At 37.6% G+C, this 17,427-nt stretch overlaps 1 protein-coding gene across 1 annotated transcript in view; it reads right to left on the bottom strand.

The window, feature by feature from the left end:
* The window catches only part of Best2 (bestrophin 2), a 478,470-nt gene that overhangs the window by 375,782 nt on the left and 85,261 nt on the right, over nucleotides 1–17,427 (bottom strand). The window lies entirely within an intron of this gene.

Below are 17,427 nucleotides of genomic sequence, written 5' to 3'. Positions count from 1 at the left end.
GTGAAATTTGGACTCTCATTTTGAGAGAGGAACAGAGATTAATTATGTTTGAGAATAAGGTTCTTAGGAAAATATTTGGGGCTAAAAGGGACGAAGTTACAGGAGAATGGAGAAAGTTACACAACACAGAACTGCACGCATTGTATTCTTCACCTGACATTAAATCCAGACGTTTGAGATGGGCAGGACATGTAGCACAAATGGGCGAATCCAGAAATGCATATAGAGTGTTAGTTGGGAGGCCGAAGGGAAAAAGATCTTGGGGGAGGCCGAGACGTAGATGGGAGGATAATATTAAAATGGATTTGAGGGAGGTGGGCTATGATGATAGAGACTGGATTAATCTTGCACAGGACAGGGACCGATGGCGGGCTTATGTGAGGGCGGCAATGAACCTCCGGGTTCCTTAAAAGCCATTTGTAAATAAGTATTATTATTATTATTATTATTATTATTATCATCATCAGCATTATTATTATGAACTAAGCTTACTATTAGAGCCCGAATTTATAGCAGTAGCAATATTTTATTGTACAATGGAAATTTGAAGTTCCTTGTGCCATTGTTTATTGATATGTACACCCCTGAGCTAGAATGCTACACTAAAGTTTTGATTTGTCGATGACATAATGCTAGGCGTCACACCTCCTGTTTGGGGATCCGACCGCCTTTCTCTCGGCGATTGATTGTGCTGATTTGGTACCGGAACTCGATCCCACGTGCTGCGAAATACGGACCCGCCTCCACCGCCATTACGACAGGCCGCCCTCGGGGCGGACAACAAGTACGCATGTTTCAATGGAGACATTTAGTCAGGGAATGATTCATTATTGTTTTAATGTTTTTTATTTATTTATTTATTTATTTATTTAACGAAGCAGTATCAGTTACTGTGTCGATGAAACTTGGCAACGAAATAATATTTGAGAAAAAAATATAGAGGGTGTTTCCGAGGCGGTGTTACAAACTTTCAGCGATGATGGCGAAGGGCACATGTATCAATTTGAGATAAGGAACCCTGGTCCGGAAATGACTGAGTCCAAAGTTATAAGCAAAAATAATTGTGTGGAAATGGAATTGTAATTTGGCACCACGTGTCCTCCTTCCCTTAACTTTTGGAACAGTCGCGGAAAAATGGTATGGGCCGGATGTCTCCTACGTGGGTACTTGTCCCGATACAATCTGTAAGCTTGTCTACTGTTCCCATTGGCTGATCCGTATTCGAAAATTAGGTCTGCATATTCCGTTCTCGTGTACTCCTCCATTTCACTAGGACTGATCGACTGGACACTGCAACTTGTACACATACACTGCTGTCTACAGACGTGCATATCAGGACCGACCATGTCCGTTACACATTACGCTATCTGCATTGCTTTAGTGTAGTTTCCTGTCCCCACCCCTCAGACAGCGCACTGAATGGAATACTGTAAGTAGACAACGTAAACAAGATGAATACAGTATGTGTAAGATGTACAGATAAATACACATAAATAAGGTGTACAGAGGAATAAAATTATTTCATTTCCACGCAACTATTTTTGCTTGTAACTTTCGACTCGGTCATTTAAGGACCATGGTTCCTTATCTCAAATTGATACATGTGCCCTTCACCATCATCCCTGAAAGTTTGTAACACCACCTCGGAAACACCCTGTATAGTTTTTTTAATCGTTACCTACAATATTAAGTTATATTTTCCAAATATTTTTTATTAAGAAAAATATAATCCCTAAAGGAATAGGTGAAAGATCCTACACTATGGTCGCCCTGAGTGGCACAGTTGGTATGGCGCTGACTTTCTGTGCCCGAGGTTGCAGGTTCGATCCCGGCCCAGGTCGATGGCATTTAAGTGCTTAAATGCGACAGGCTCATGTCACTAGATTTACTGGCATGTAAAAGAACTCGTGTGGGACAAAATTCCGGCACACCGGCGACGCTGATATAACCTCGGCAGTTGCGAGCGTCGTTAAATAAACCTTAATTTTTTTTATTTTTCTAGACTATGTCTTTAGAACATTTCTGTAAAAGAATCATACAGATATTTAATTAACTAAATCTATTTTATTACGTAAATTCTTTATGGTTTAAAAATATTCAAATTTGATATTATTTTTACAGGTAATTATTAGCTATTTTAATATTCTGAATGGTGATTTATAAAGTGTAATGTATGTATATTATGCAAGAAAATTTCTGTTCATTTAGCTTTTATACAGGGTTAGCAGATAAAACCGGCCCATTTCATCTCATTTGATTTGGAACAAACTTTTATCAAAGAAATGGAATAAAATGAATAAATGAATGTGTTTTCTACTAACATTCATAATAAATGTGAAGTGTCTTCCATCAACATCTAGATCAGCGGTCATCAGCACAGTTCACCCTCGAGCTAACGTCTCTTACCCGCGGATAAGAGACTGCACTATGGTGCAGCCGTGGCTGCTGCGGCAGGTATGCTCTATCCCTCTTCTAGCTGCACGACAGGGCATATTACGATGCACTGCTTACCCGTTACCAATTTCAGCGAGTGCTGACGACCATTGTTCTAGGCACTTATGTGCACTTCTTAACAGGTTCATATACTTACTTATAATTGGCTTTTAAGGAACCCGGAAGTTCATTGCCACCCTCACATAAGCCCGCCATTGGTCCCTATCCTGAGCAAGATTAATCCAGTCTATCATTATATCCCACCTCCCTCAAATCCATTTTAACATTATCTTCCCATCTACGTCTCGGCCTCCCCAAAGGTCTTTTTCTCTCCGACCTCCCAACTGACACTCTATAATATGCATTTCTAGATTCGCCCATACGTGCTACATGCCCTGCCCATCTCAAACGTCTGGATTTAATGTTCCTAATTACGTCAGGTGAAGAATACAATGCGTGCAGTTCTGCGTTGTGTAACTTTCTCCATTCTCCTGTAACTTCATCCCTCTTAGCCCCAAATATTTTCCTAAGCACCTTATTCTCAAACACCCTTAATCTCTGTTCCTCTCTCAAAGTGAGAGTCCAAGTTTAACAGGTCCATATAGACAACATAATTTCAAATCGAATGAAATGAATGGGCCGGTTTTATGTGACCAAACCTGTAGTAGCTGAGATATAAAAAAAATGAATTTCACTAAATTTCTGTAGGGGAATGGTGTACCTCTCCCCATAAGTTTCAAATTAGAGTCTGTTAATTGGATTTCTCACTGCAACATGAAGCTTTAAAAGTCGGGTTTCTCAAAACTTCAAATTTTGAGTTGCTTCCCTTTTGAACTGGGCGGTTGAAAATTCACCCATCATCCCTCTCAAGATAGAAACTGAGTAACAGTTTCAATTATTGCTGTGGTGGCTGCAGACGTGAGTACTCTGTGATTAATTAATCTCCTTTGGAAGGAAGCCTCTCTAATGCTGGGTTGCAAGAAACCTGTTCCATAAATTGCTATTCTCTCGTTAAGTAACAGACCTTTAATCTATTCCAGTCTTTAAAGTATAGGTCGTTGCAAATGTGATATTTAACGATCTGTTAGCTATTCCATCTTTAAACGGAAAAGATCCAAAAACGACAGAGCCATCGTAGCCGGCGCAAATAATTCTCTTATTATACGTGCGTGTCGCTATGGTAATTTTGTGTTTTTGGATAGTCATTTTTTTTCAAACTTCGCACTAGACAGGCATCCAATACTGACCCAGGCCAACATGCAACGATTCTTGGTACAGATTGATAGAGAAGTAACCCTTCCTGTTTCGGTACATCTCATTCAAGTGTCCACTAGGGCTTTGAATTTTCATATGGCTACAGTCTACGCACCAGTAACATTGGGAGAATTGCAAATTGAGAAGAAATCCTGTTTTGCTGTTTGCACAGAATTTCCTTGAGGCATGGTAATGTATTGTTCTCTCATTCTTGCAATGCAGTCACACATCTTATTATTCTACAAACTGTAGATTTATAAACGTGGATATGATCCACGATCACATTCTGAAACGCTCCTATTGCGTAATAGAGCAAGGCAATTTACTGCGTGCGCTTTGTTTTCCAATATAATGCCCTATTTCATGCAAGAGAGCCATGAACGTGTCTTTCGATAATCTAAATCTAACCTTAAAATCAATATTATCGTATTCTTCTAGAGGATTCGATCTGTCTCTCAGTATTCTTGGTAGATGTTGTACCATATGAAACATAACCTCTACGTTAAACGATTCTATAATAGTAATAAAATTGTTTTATTCACAAAACTTTTCCTATACACACATGAGTCTCGAGTTGATTGTGATATGTATATTAAATTTCACTTAATTACTTCTGATGATAACATATCCACGAAATTACTTAATATTGTCGGACACAAAAACAAGAAATATATGTACAATATGGCGGCTAACGATTCGTTAACAGCTTACAGCCCCGATTTTCGACCTATAGTTTACAGAGTGCTTTAATGAACCAATAGCTTTAAAGGTCGTTCTTGCAACGCTTACTTACGCTAAATGAACAGTTATAGGACCAATAGTGTTTAACGAACCTATAAATTATAATATCAATTTTTGTTTTCCACCTGTGCTTATCTTAATATTTGGATTTATATGAACGTTTTCGACACTCGGTGTGTGTCATCTTCAGATATGGGGTCTATGTCATTGTGTGTTGTGAAGACCTAGCTTCTTAATTATGTTGTGGGTTGTTCACTTGTGTATGACCTTTCATGATTTCTTAATTTAGCTAAAATTACTATAAGCAGTGAGTGGTTGGTTGTTATGATTCTGTTAAATTCTATCTTTTGAAAACCCATATAGGACAATAGAAAATTATGTTAAAACCATTATTACACATAAATATAAACAAGTAAAATATATACACTATAAAAACACTGTATACACTATATCACTTTTATCACATATATGGTTGGCTGTGTTGGCCTGTTATATCGTTAAAAAATGGGGTTGTTTTACTGTTCTTGGTAAAAACTGTCTTTTTGACGCACTTTCACTGAATTTTCCATAGTATTGTATGTTGGAGACAAAGTATATGATTATGTCTCGTGACCAGAATATTGTACGCAATGGAAATATAAAAATTGGAGATTCATCCTTCGAAGAGGTGGAAAAATTCAAATATCTTGGAGCAACAGTAACAAATATAAATGACACTCGGGAGGAAATTAAACGCAGAATAAATATGGGAAATGCGTGTTATTATTCGGTTGAGAAGCTCTTATCATCCAGTCTGCTGTCGAAAAATCTGAAAGTTATAATTTATAAAACAGTTATATTACCGGTTCTTCTGTATGGTTGTGAAACTTGGACTCTCACTCTGAGAGAGGAACATAGGTTCAGGGTGTTTGAGAATAAGGTGCTTAGGAAAATATTTGGGGCTAAGCGGGATGAAGTTACAGGAGAATGGAGAAAGTTACACAACACAGAACTGCACGCATTGTATTCTTCACCTGACATAATTAGGAACATTAAATCCAGACGTTTGAGATGGGCAGGGCATGTAGCACGTATGGGCGAAACCAGAAATGCATATAGAGTGTTAGTTGGGAGACCGGAGGGAAAAAGACCTTTAGGGAGGCCGAGACGTAGATGGGAAGATAACATTAAAATGGATTTGAGGGAGGTGGGGTATGATGATAGAGACTGGATTAATCTTGCACAGGATAGGTACCGCTGGAGGGCTTATGTGAGGGCGGCAATGAACCTTCGGGTTCCTTAAAAGCCATTTGTAAGTAAGTAAGTAAGTAAGTATTGTATGTTGGAGTTTTTGATGTTGTTCAAGCTGACTACTGTGAATCGTGGATGCTGTTATTGCAACCCAGCATAAGTCTGTCCCTACTCATGTTTGCTCCCTCTTCTTGCCTCGTTTCTTGGCCACGGCACCTGATAGAATGTGAAGATCGGGAGGCAGAGGATGTGGTCGCTGACCTCCGAAACTGGTCTGCGATACAGGAGTATGGTTTTCTATAAATCCAACACAATCTTATTTTGTGCCAGAATAGGAGGAACCGGTCCCTAGGTCTGGATTCTGCGCAGTACAGTCCAACAGCAACAGCAATAATTCGTTTCTGGAACTGCCTGCCCAACTCCTTCAGAAACTGTACAACGATATTGAAATTTAAAAGTAAATTATTCAAAAGTGACCAGTACTAAGGCACATAGCTTCTGTAATATTTTCGTTGTAAGTAAAATCCTAATGTAAACAATAGCATGTGACTGAAGTGAGGCTTCATTGGCCGCTGTTTGGCGCCATAGATTCTCAGTACGTGTTCCCGCCTACTGTTGCACATTCTGTTTCATGTTAAACATTTCCCGTTACTCGTCAAGTAGGCCTAACCTCACTACTATGCATTCGTTTGCTTAGGATACATTTACTTTATAATTATTGTAATTAAAACTCACACCTAACTTATTATATACATTTAAGGCTATTAGTTTTTCTGCGTTTTTGAGAGGGTTTCCACTCTTATGTTTAATAACCACACACATCGAGGATGCAGAAGACATACTTCAGTACCACGTGCTTACGTGAACAACTACGAGCTCAAGTAACGCCAGCTTGTTACAAGAACAGACTACCTCGGTATTACTGTTGGTATTCATCCGCGTTCATAGTACATAACAAAATATAAAAGTAGCTTTTCTTTTACATAGCGTTTTACATATGAGTGAAGTTATATGTTTCATCGTATTTAACAACTAGAATTAAATTTTTTATTTTCAAATAATATAATTTATGGTTTCCAAATACTTACTTACTTACAAACGGCTTTTAAGGAACCCGAAGGTTCATTGCCACCCTCACATAAGCCCGCAAGCGGTCCCTATCCTGTGCAAGATTAATCCAGTCTCTATCATCATACCCCACCTCCCTCAAATCCATTTTAATATTATCCTCCCATCTACGTCTCGGCCTCCCTAAAGGTCTTTTTCCCTCCGGTCTCCCAACTAACACTCTATATGCATTTCTGGATTCGCCCATACGTGCTACATGCCCTGCCCATCTCAAACGTCTGGATTTAATGTTCCTAATTATGTCAGGTGAAGAATGCAATGCATGCAGTTCTGTGTTGTGTAACTTTCTCCATTCTCCTGTAACTTCATCCCGCTTAGCCCCAAATATTTTCCTTAGCACCTTATTCTCAAACACCCTGAACCTATGTTCCTATCTCAGAGTGAGAGTCCAAGTTTCACAACCATACAGGAGAACCGGTAATATAACTGTTTTATAAATTCTAACTTTCAGATTTTTCGACAGCAGACTGGATGATAAGAGCTTCTCAACCGAATAATAACAGGCATTTCCCATATTTATTCTGAGTTTAATTTCCTCCCGAGTGTCATTTATATTTGTTACTGTTGCTCCAAGATATTTGAATTTTTCCACCTCTTCGAAGGATAAATCTCCAATTTTTATATTTGCATTTCGTACAATATTCTGGTCACGAGACATAATCATATACTTTGTCTTTTCGGGATTTACTTCCAAACCGATCGCTCTACTTGCTTCAAGTAAAATTTCCGTGTTTTCCCTAATCGTTTGTGTATTTTCTCCTAACATATTCACGTCATCCGCATGGTTTCCAAATACGAACTATATTTTCCTGCGTCATGTGAGTGTTTCGACTGGGAGCCAATCACAGGTATGACAGCAACGTGCTTATGTTTACATTAGGATTTTTCTTACAGCGAAAACAGTATAGCTTCAGATTTAATTTTCCCGTTTCTTTATCCCAGCCGTGGCGAAAATGTGACTCGCGAACACATTGTGGCTCGCAATGATAGCTACTCTCGGCTCCACAAGTAAAGAACCCTGGCCTCACACCACTTCTACACAGATGGCAGTGATTGACAGGACAGTTAGGGGAGGTAAACTTGCTAAAACTTTCAGCTGTTGCCATGTTTGCGCTTGGCTTGACTCTTTAAATGTATTTTCTTTTGCAACTGGTTGGATTCTTTCAAAAATGGAAAATTCACAACACAGCATCCTCGGCGGTCTTCTGGCGGTATCTTTGTCCACAGTTTCACTAATTGGGGGAGCGTGTCAGTCAGATTTATGGCTTCCTGAACCCAACCCTGCAACGAAGGTTCTTTACTTGTGAAACCAAGAGTATGCATTTGTCTTGCTTCCTGCCTTCCCCAACCCCCACCCTCTCACTCACTGGAGTCAAACTCCGTTCCATTTGTATTTGTCTCTGACCTGCGAGTGGCGTATCGTCGCAATGTCTCTCTCGAAACCATGTACCTCTACAAAAACGGAAGTTTCAAGTAGGATGGGAGGACGTATTTTTTTTGCTGCCAGTATAGTGAGAATATTAAATGTATGATTTGTTCACAAGTATTACGAGGAAAACGGTTGTATAACATAAAACGGCATTATACTACATGTTACTGATGAAACATTAAAAGGTGAAGTATTATTATTATTATTATTATTATTACTATTATTATTATTATTATTATTATTATTATTATTATTATTATTTTATTATTATTTTCATCATCTCTGTACGTTGATCCTTTCTCTTCAGATGTACGAATAATGCGGTTAAATCACAGATTTACTATGTGATGTTAAATGAAAGCTAGATGTAAGGACTTGACAAATGTTGAACTTTTCAAATCTTTGCCAAAAAATAAATATCCGAAGCTTCGTTCTTTCGCTTGCTCTGTTGAAGCCATGTTCGCTACAACTTACGTTTGTGAAAAATTATTTCAACAATTAAAATACTAAAAACCAAATTTAGATCACGACTGATAGACAAATACCTTCGTGATCAACTACCACTGGCAGTAAGTGGCATAATTCCTGATTTTGAAACTCTGTCGCAGAGACATTCTGAAGACAGTCAATTTTAGGTTGTGATAATGTGTCCTATGTTTTCTTATTCATTTCTTTCTTCGTTACACGTACTAAACATTAGTTTCTAGCCTTGTTTACAAGAGCGGTATGTTGACGTTTTCATGTTCGAGGAAAAGATTGAAAAAGAGAAACGTAGTTGAGCTTTTTTAATTTGCGAGAACATGAAAACAAACATACCGCTCGTGTATCGTACATTATTTTCTGCGAAGATCGTTTATTACATACCTGGAAGACGAATTTCTAATTAGTTGCAATGAAATCTCCATCTTGGTTTCTGTTTAATGACGGCAACTTCGGAAAACCAAAATATCTTTCTTCAACATTGTTCCTATAAAATGTTTTCTGTGTTTACTATACTCCAGCAGGCCGTGATATACGTCTGTCTTTTTTTCCCCCCCAGTCTATAAATGCGAACTTAAAACAAACGGTAAGGTTATGTAATGATTTATTTTTCATTTTAATATTTTAACAATATTATGTATATAACATATTGCAGTAATAACATCGGCATCTGGAATCTTGCTGATTTTTTCACGGCTTCCTTAATGTTACCTGTATCAGGAATGCGGTAAGTTTCGTGGAGTTGTAGAGTTTACTCAATTTTTGCAAATATTTAAAAACAATAATTAACATTGCAATTTAGGTGAAATTGCAGTGGTAAGTTTCCAATTTGTAATTATTGTTATGTTAAACGTCTCTAAAAATAATATGTTAAAAGCCTAAAGCAGTAAAATGAACGTCGCGCTTAAGCGGTAAGAAGAGGGAAATTGTTGTGTGTGTTACGTTGGGAATACTGAATGTGGAATTTCGCACTTACCGCGTATTGGTTCTGTGCGGAAAACAAGCAAATACGCACGATCTCGCACAACATTATATTTAAGTGCTTGACGTAAGGAAAATGAAAATCCGTTAATAAGTCAGACAGTTGCTTCACTTCCCCTTCGGGTGTCCGCCTCCCTCCATAAGTGCTATGCATGTTGCAGGTTACACAGTGGCTCGGCGCACGATCACATTTTCGCCACCGCTGCTTTAGAATCTTCCGCCTCCACTGCGTTACTGATGAAACATTAAAAGGTTTTATTATTATTATTATTATTATTATTATTATTATTATTATTATTATTATTGACCACAATAATCAAGTTACATAATCTCCACTTGATCGACAACTGAATCGCTTTGTGTTGACTCGGCGAGGGACGGAAATAAGACCAAAACAAACGTCGTCCGCTGGAAGGGCGTTCTGAGCATTAATCAAACAGTCTATACCGAAATAGGATATCAATATTGACTCTGCATATCCGTTTGAAGTCCAAGGCAACGGACGGACTGCAGTGAAAATGTGCAGCTACATGTTCACCAGGCAACCGAATGTGAGGTAATAACAAAATACGATCGCATTAAATTTGAACACTGGACGACTGTACTGCTACATGCAGTAGTAATTCTGATGTTCAGCTGTTGAGCAAGAGTATACCTAAGTAACTGGCAGTGGCGTAGCATGAAATTTTGAGCAGGGGAAGCTAACTCAAGTTGTCTTTCATGCAATATGAGAAAACGTATTACAAAAATACAGTCTTAAAATAAATAGTAGTCAATTTCAAGTCAGCAGTCGAAGATTGGTTGGAACCTCGTAAGTAACACCAATAAGGCATGACCTCAAATTATACGTAGTAAAATATGATTTCACGGTTTACACATATCTCTAACAAATAGACACGTATACATATAACATTAGCTCACTCCCTGTCATACTTAGAGAAATCACAGTATTAGTATCATTACGTAAGTATGCGTCTGTCTTTTGGTTGTGTCCTTCATTGACAGCAAGGGAGTCGGTCATTATTGTTTTTTAAAACACACTTTTGTTCGTAAGTCAGTCTTGATAATACAATTGTCCTAAAAAAATTCAAGTAAATTAGTGTCAGGAACTGTTATTTCACTCATTATTTATTATATCAGCCACAATGCACACTAACACTTCAACTGAACACAACTGACGAAAAGGGATAACTCGGAAACTACTTATTTTAAATGTTAAAGCTAGCTTCTTGCGAGCCTTGCGACCAGGGTAGTTTAGTTAGAAAGGGATGGAAAATCTGCGGGGTGGATTACACAGAAGAAACCAGTCTGCTTGGAAGCTGGTGTGTGCAGGCTTCTTGTTTACTGCTGCATCACAAATCATCCTGAGCTGCCGCATCACAATATTTAACGCGTAAATAAAAATTCTATTAAAATTAATAAATAATTTTCTCCATAAACTGCCGGTTTATTATGAAATTATTATTAACTGGGGAAGCTAAGCTTTTTAGTTTACATTGACGCTACGCCACTGGTAACTGGACATGTTTTTTAGTTGATTATTTAACGACGCTGTATTAGCCAGTAAGTATCGATAGAACTGGTCATAGCGAGATGGTATTTGGAGAGGTGAGGCCGAGGATTCGCCATAAATTACCTGACATTCGCCTTACTGTTGAAGAGAACCGCTGAAAAAACGCGACCAGATAATCAGCCCAATCGGGAATCGAACCCACGCCCGAGCGCAGCTCTGGATCAGCAGGCACCCATGCACGTTGTTTCAGTTCATATATTAGCTGTAATTCCATTAACGAATTCACTCTGGACATTCAGCAATTGAAACATTAATCCATAAACCGATCCAGATAATTATTTTAGGTACCCATAAATTGTTATTCATTCAGACAATTTACAATACATCAGGGAATCTTCAATTAATTGAACCATTCATAAATTCATTCGGATATTTAATTCACTCAGAGCTCCGTCATTTCATTGTCACTGATAAACTCATTCTATCACTCATCAATTCACTCACCATTTGAGACATACACCAAGTTCATTCATTCATTTATTAATAAACTCATCGAACTATTCAGTTATTTATTCACTAATTCACTCAGTCATTCATGTATTTATTCACTAATTCACTCAGTCATTCATGTATTCATTCAATAATTCACTAAATCATTCGTTTATTCATTCGTTAATTCACTCTGTCATTCGTAAATTCATTCACGATTTGTCATTCATCAACTCATTCACAAATTCAGTGATTGGTAAATCATTCATTACCCAATTCATCATCCATCAATTCACTCAGCCATTCGTCCAATCATTCACCAATTCAATCACTTAATCATTAATTCATTCATTACTTAGTTCAACAATTTAGTCATTAATCAATTCAACAATTCAGTCATTCGTATATTCTTTCTACAATTCATTCATTCATCAATTTAGTCAGTAATTAATCAATTCATTCAATAATTTAGTTCTTCATTAATTGATTATCTGTATATTCATTCTTCAATTAAGTCACTCATAATTTCATTGTCATGCATCAACTCATTCACCAATTCATTCATTCATTCATTCATTCATTCATTCATTCATTCTTTTACGAATTCAGTCATTAGTCTATTCATTTACAACTTCAATCATTCATTCTCAAATTTACTCATTCAATTGATCCAGATATTAATCCATTCATTCACCAATTCAGTCATTCACGTATTCATTCTCCAATTCATTTACTCATGTATTAATTCTCCAATTCATTCATGTATTCATTCACCAATTCAGTCCTTCGTGTATTAATTCACCAGTTAATTAATTCATTCATTCATTCACATATTAATTCTCCGATTCATTCGTGTATCAATTCTGTAATTCATTCATTCATGTATTAATTCTCCGATTCATTCGTGTATCAATTCTGTAATTCATTCATTCATGTATTGATTCTCCGATTCATTCGTGTATCAATTCTGTAATTCATTCATTCATGTATTAATTCTCCGATTCATTCGTGTATCAATTCTGTAATTCATTCATTCATGTATTAATTCTCCGATTCATTCATTTATTAATTCTCCAATTCATTCATTTATTAATTGTGCGATTCATTCATTCATGTATTAATCCTACAATTCATTCATTCGTGTATTAATTCTACAATTCATTCATTCTTGTATTAATTCTCCAATTCATTCGTGTATTAATTCAGTAATTCATTCATTCATGTATTAATTTTCCAATTCACTTATGCATTTATTCTCCAATTCATTTATGTATTAATTCATTCATGTATTAATTCATTCATGTATTAAATTCTCCAATTCATTCGTTCATGTATTAATTCATTTATTCATGTATTAATTCTCCAATTCATTCATCCATGTATTAATTCTCAAATTCATTCATGTATTAATTCTCAAATTCATTAATGTATTAATTCATTCATGTATTAATTCATTCATTCATGTATTAATTCTCAAATTCATTCACGTATTAATTCTCAAACTCATTCATGTATTAATTAATTCATTCATGTATTAATTCTCAAATTCATTCATGTATTAATTCTCAAATTCATTCATGTATTAATTCATTCATTCATGTATCAATTTTCCAATTCAGTCATTCATGTATTAATTCTCCAATCCATTCATTCATGTATCAATTCTCCAATTCATTCATTCATGTATTAATTCTCCAATTCATTCATTCATGTATTAATTCTGCAATTCATTCATTCATTCATTCATGTATTAATTCTCCAATTCAGTCATTAATTAATTCATTCTGTCATTAGAACATTCACTCATTCATTTACCCCTCGCTCAGCTTTCGTTTGTTTATTCCGCCATTAATGCATCCATTTATGCCGTCAGTAATTAATTAATTCGTTCATTCAATTAGTGTTTCGTTAGATTGCAAACCTGTTCGTCACGTCAGTCAATTGGCCACTCTGTTTTCTCCGCAGTGTCTGCGCTTCGACGACTAAACTGATACACTTCATCTCTTCCAGTAGTCAAAACAAAATGCAGCTTTTTTAGTAAACAAGATATTTAACAGGACATGCATATATCCTATTAGTAGAATAAGGAAAATATGATTGCACATTTAGAGATCATCAATCAATATCTACACAAGAACTACCATTGTCCTAATTAGGACAGCTAATACAATCCCTCAGCAGGCGTTCTCTGTGTACATATTTTGCTCTGATCCGCTTGCGGTGTGCAGTGAGGCGTGACGTATTGACAGCACCGTTACCAGCACAATGGACTGACCCGGTGAATCACAGGGAAACACTCCTGTGTCCATGCACAGCTCCTTCCATACTTTCGACCTCCTCTCTTAATTATTTTATCATTTCTTTCCCTTTCTCATTTTTTTTTCATAAGCCCGCCATCGGTCCCTATCCTGAGCAAGATTAATCCATTCTCTATAATCATATCCCACCTCCCTCAAATCCATTTAATGTTATCTTCCCATCTACGTCTCAGCCTCCCCAAAGGTCTTTTTCCCACCGGCCTCCCAACTAACACTCTATATGCATTTTTGGTTTCGCCCATACATGGTACATGCCCTGCCCATCTCAAACGTCTGGATTTAATGTTCCTAATTATGTCAGGTGAAGAATACAATGCGTGCAGTTCTGTGTTGTGTAACTTTCTCCATTCTCCTGTAACTTCATCCCTCTTAGCCCCAAATATTTTCCTAACCACATTATTCTCAAACACCCTTAATCTCTGTTCCTCTCTCAAAGTGAGAGTCCAAGTTTCACAACCATACAGAACAACCGGTAATATAACTGTTTCATAAATTCTAACTTTCAGATTTTTTGAGAGCAGACTGGATGACAAAAGCTTCTCAACCGAATAATAACAGGCATTTCCCATATTTATTCTGCGTTTAATTTCCTCCCGAGTGTCATTTATATTTGTTACTGTTGCTCCAAGATATTTTAATTTTTTCAGCTCTTCGAAGGATAAATCTCCAATTTTTATATTTCCATTTTGTAGAATATTCTGGTCACGAAACATAATCATATACTTAGTTTTTTCGGGGTTTACTTCCAACCCTATCGCTTTACTTGCTTCCAGTAAAATTTCCGTATTTTCCCTAATCGTTTGTGGATTTTCTCCTAACATATTCACGTCATCCGCATAGACAAGCAGCTGATGTAACCCGTTCAATTCCAAACCCTCTCTGTTATCCTGAACTTTCCTAATGGCATATTCTTAATGGCATATTCTAGAGCAAAGTTAAAAAGTAAAGGTGATAGTGCATCTCCTTGCTTTAGCCCACAGTGGATTGGAAACGCATCTGACAGAAACTGATCTATACGGACTCTGCTGTACGTTTCACTGAGACACATTTTAATTAATCGAACTAGTATTGAGTACAATAATAATAATAATAATAATAATAATAATAATAATAATAATAATAATAATAATAATAATAATAATAATAAATTAACGGTAGTAACTGTTACTTCAGAAGAATTACTTCTGGCGTTTACCAGCATAGCTACCACGCGCTTCCCAGGCAAACAGCTTTCGTCTAAACGAGATGCCTTGTAGCTCACACAAATTACCTGCTGCAGCAAAACTGTTGCCAAAAATTTATAGGACGTAACAGATGACGATCAATGGCTCGATGTGATAGAGTGCCGACCTTGCTGCCATCTAGCATTGACCTGCCACGCGCTCTTAATAGCTGGAACCGCGGGAAACTCGGCAATTGAGTTGGTGTGACAATGGAATGCTGGAGCCTCTCCAAGTCATTGTGGCTACCAAGACCTCGATGACACGTCCTCCAGCAACGCCCAGCCAGGGCCGACCTAGCAGCGTGGTCAAAGCCCTCCACATGGGAACATATCACATGATGAACTGGACGGGCGAGCTAGGTTCATGCCGGCGACATCATCTTTACGTGTGAACCACGAACCGATCATGGATACAGGAGGTGGACCAGAAGGAATGTCTACCCCTTACTTCATTCGTTCAGTGTTCTACCCAAGGGCAGATCTTTCACTGCAAACCCAGCATTCTCCAATCTTTTCCATTTTCTGCCTTCCTCTTTGTCTCCTCATATGATCCATATATCTTAATGTCGTCTATCATCTGATATCTTCTTCTGCCCCGAACTCTTCTCCCGTTCACCATTCCTTCCAGTGCATCCTTCAGTAGGCAGTTTCTTCTCAGCCAGTGACCCAACCAATTCCTTTTCCTCTTCCAGATCAGTTTCAGCATCATTCTTTCTTCACCCACTCTTCCCAACACAGTTTCATTTCTTATTCTGTCTGTCAACTTCACACATTCCATTCTTCTCCATATCCACATTTTAAATGCTTCTATTCGCTTCTTTTCACTTGGTCGAAATGTCCATGTTCCCGTCTCCATAGAATGCCACACTCCATACAAAGCACTTCACTAGTCTCTTCCTTAGTTGTTTTTTCCATTCCATTCTTCTCCATATCCACATTTCAATCCTTCTATTCGCTTCTCTTCACTTCGTCGTAATGTCCATGTTTCTACCCCATACAGTGCCACACTCCATACAAAGCACTCCACTAGTCTCTTGTTTAGTTCTTTTTTCCATTCAATTCATCCCTATATCCACGATTCAAATGTTTCTATTCGCTTCTTTTCACTTGGTCGTAATGTCCATGTTCCCGTCTCCATACAATGCCACACTCCAAACAAAGCACTTCATAGTCTCTTCCTTAGTTCTTTTTCCATTCAATTCATCTCTATATCCACATTTCACATGCCTCTATTCGCTTCTCTTCACCTCGTCGTAATGTCCATGTTCCCGCCTCCATACTCTGCCACACTCCATACAAAGCACTTCACTAGTATCTTCCTTAGTTCTTTTTCCATTTCCACTCTTCTTCATATCCACATTTCAAATGCTTCTATTCGCTTCTCTCCACTTCGTCGTAATGTCCATGTTTCCGTCCCAGACAATTCCACACACCATACAAAGCACTGTCCACACCTGCGGAGTAACGGTTAGAGCGTTTGCCCGCGAAACCAGGTGGCCCGGGTTCGATCCCCTGTCGGGATAAGTTACCTAGTTGAGGTTTTTCCGGGGTTTTCCCTCAACCCAATATGAGCAAATGCTGGGTAACTTTCGATGCTGAACCCTGGACTCATTTCACCGGCATTATCACCTTCATCTCATTCAGACGCTAAATAACCTAAGTTGTTGATAAAGCGTCGTAAAATAACCTACTAAAATAAAAAAAAATACAAAGCACTTCACTAGTTTCTTCCTTAGTTCTTTCTCCAGAGTTCCGCAGAAGATGCTCCTTTTTCTATTAAAAGCTTCCTTTGCCATTGCTATCCTCCTTTTTTCTTCCTGGCAGCAGCTCATGTTACTGCTTATAGTACACCCCAAGCATTTGAAGCTGTCCACTTGCTCTACTGCCTCTGTTTACCCCGATGGTAAAATAATTTCCCGCAAACAGTAATATTTGCGAGGTACAACTAAATAAGCGAAACTTTCAATGTAGGGTTTGCTCTCAATTGGGAACACCGTACATTAACGGGAGTTAAAAATTCCCTGGTAGATCTACACATGCTTTTATGCTCGACCATGCCGAAATGTAGTAATTATACACCTGGTAGTAGCCCTTTAATGCACCTCATTAAAGTACACCTATTCATTATAGTTCAGTTGTTCAGCCAATGAGAAATCACCATTGTACCATTATAAAACCGCAAGTATCGATTATTCTCGGATATGCAATC

The sequence above is a fragment of the Periplaneta americana genome, chromosome 1 (genome assembly GCF_040183065.1).
Source record: "Periplaneta americana isolate PAMFEO1 chromosome 1, P.americana_PAMFEO1_priV1, whole genome shotgun sequence".
In the NCBI taxonomy this organism is placed as follows: Eukaryota; Metazoa; Arthropoda; class Insecta; order Blattodea; family Blattidae; genus Periplaneta; species Periplaneta americana.
The sequence above is the reverse complement of the archived record's forward strand: the minus strand, read 5'-3'. Positions and strand labels throughout refer to the sequence as shown.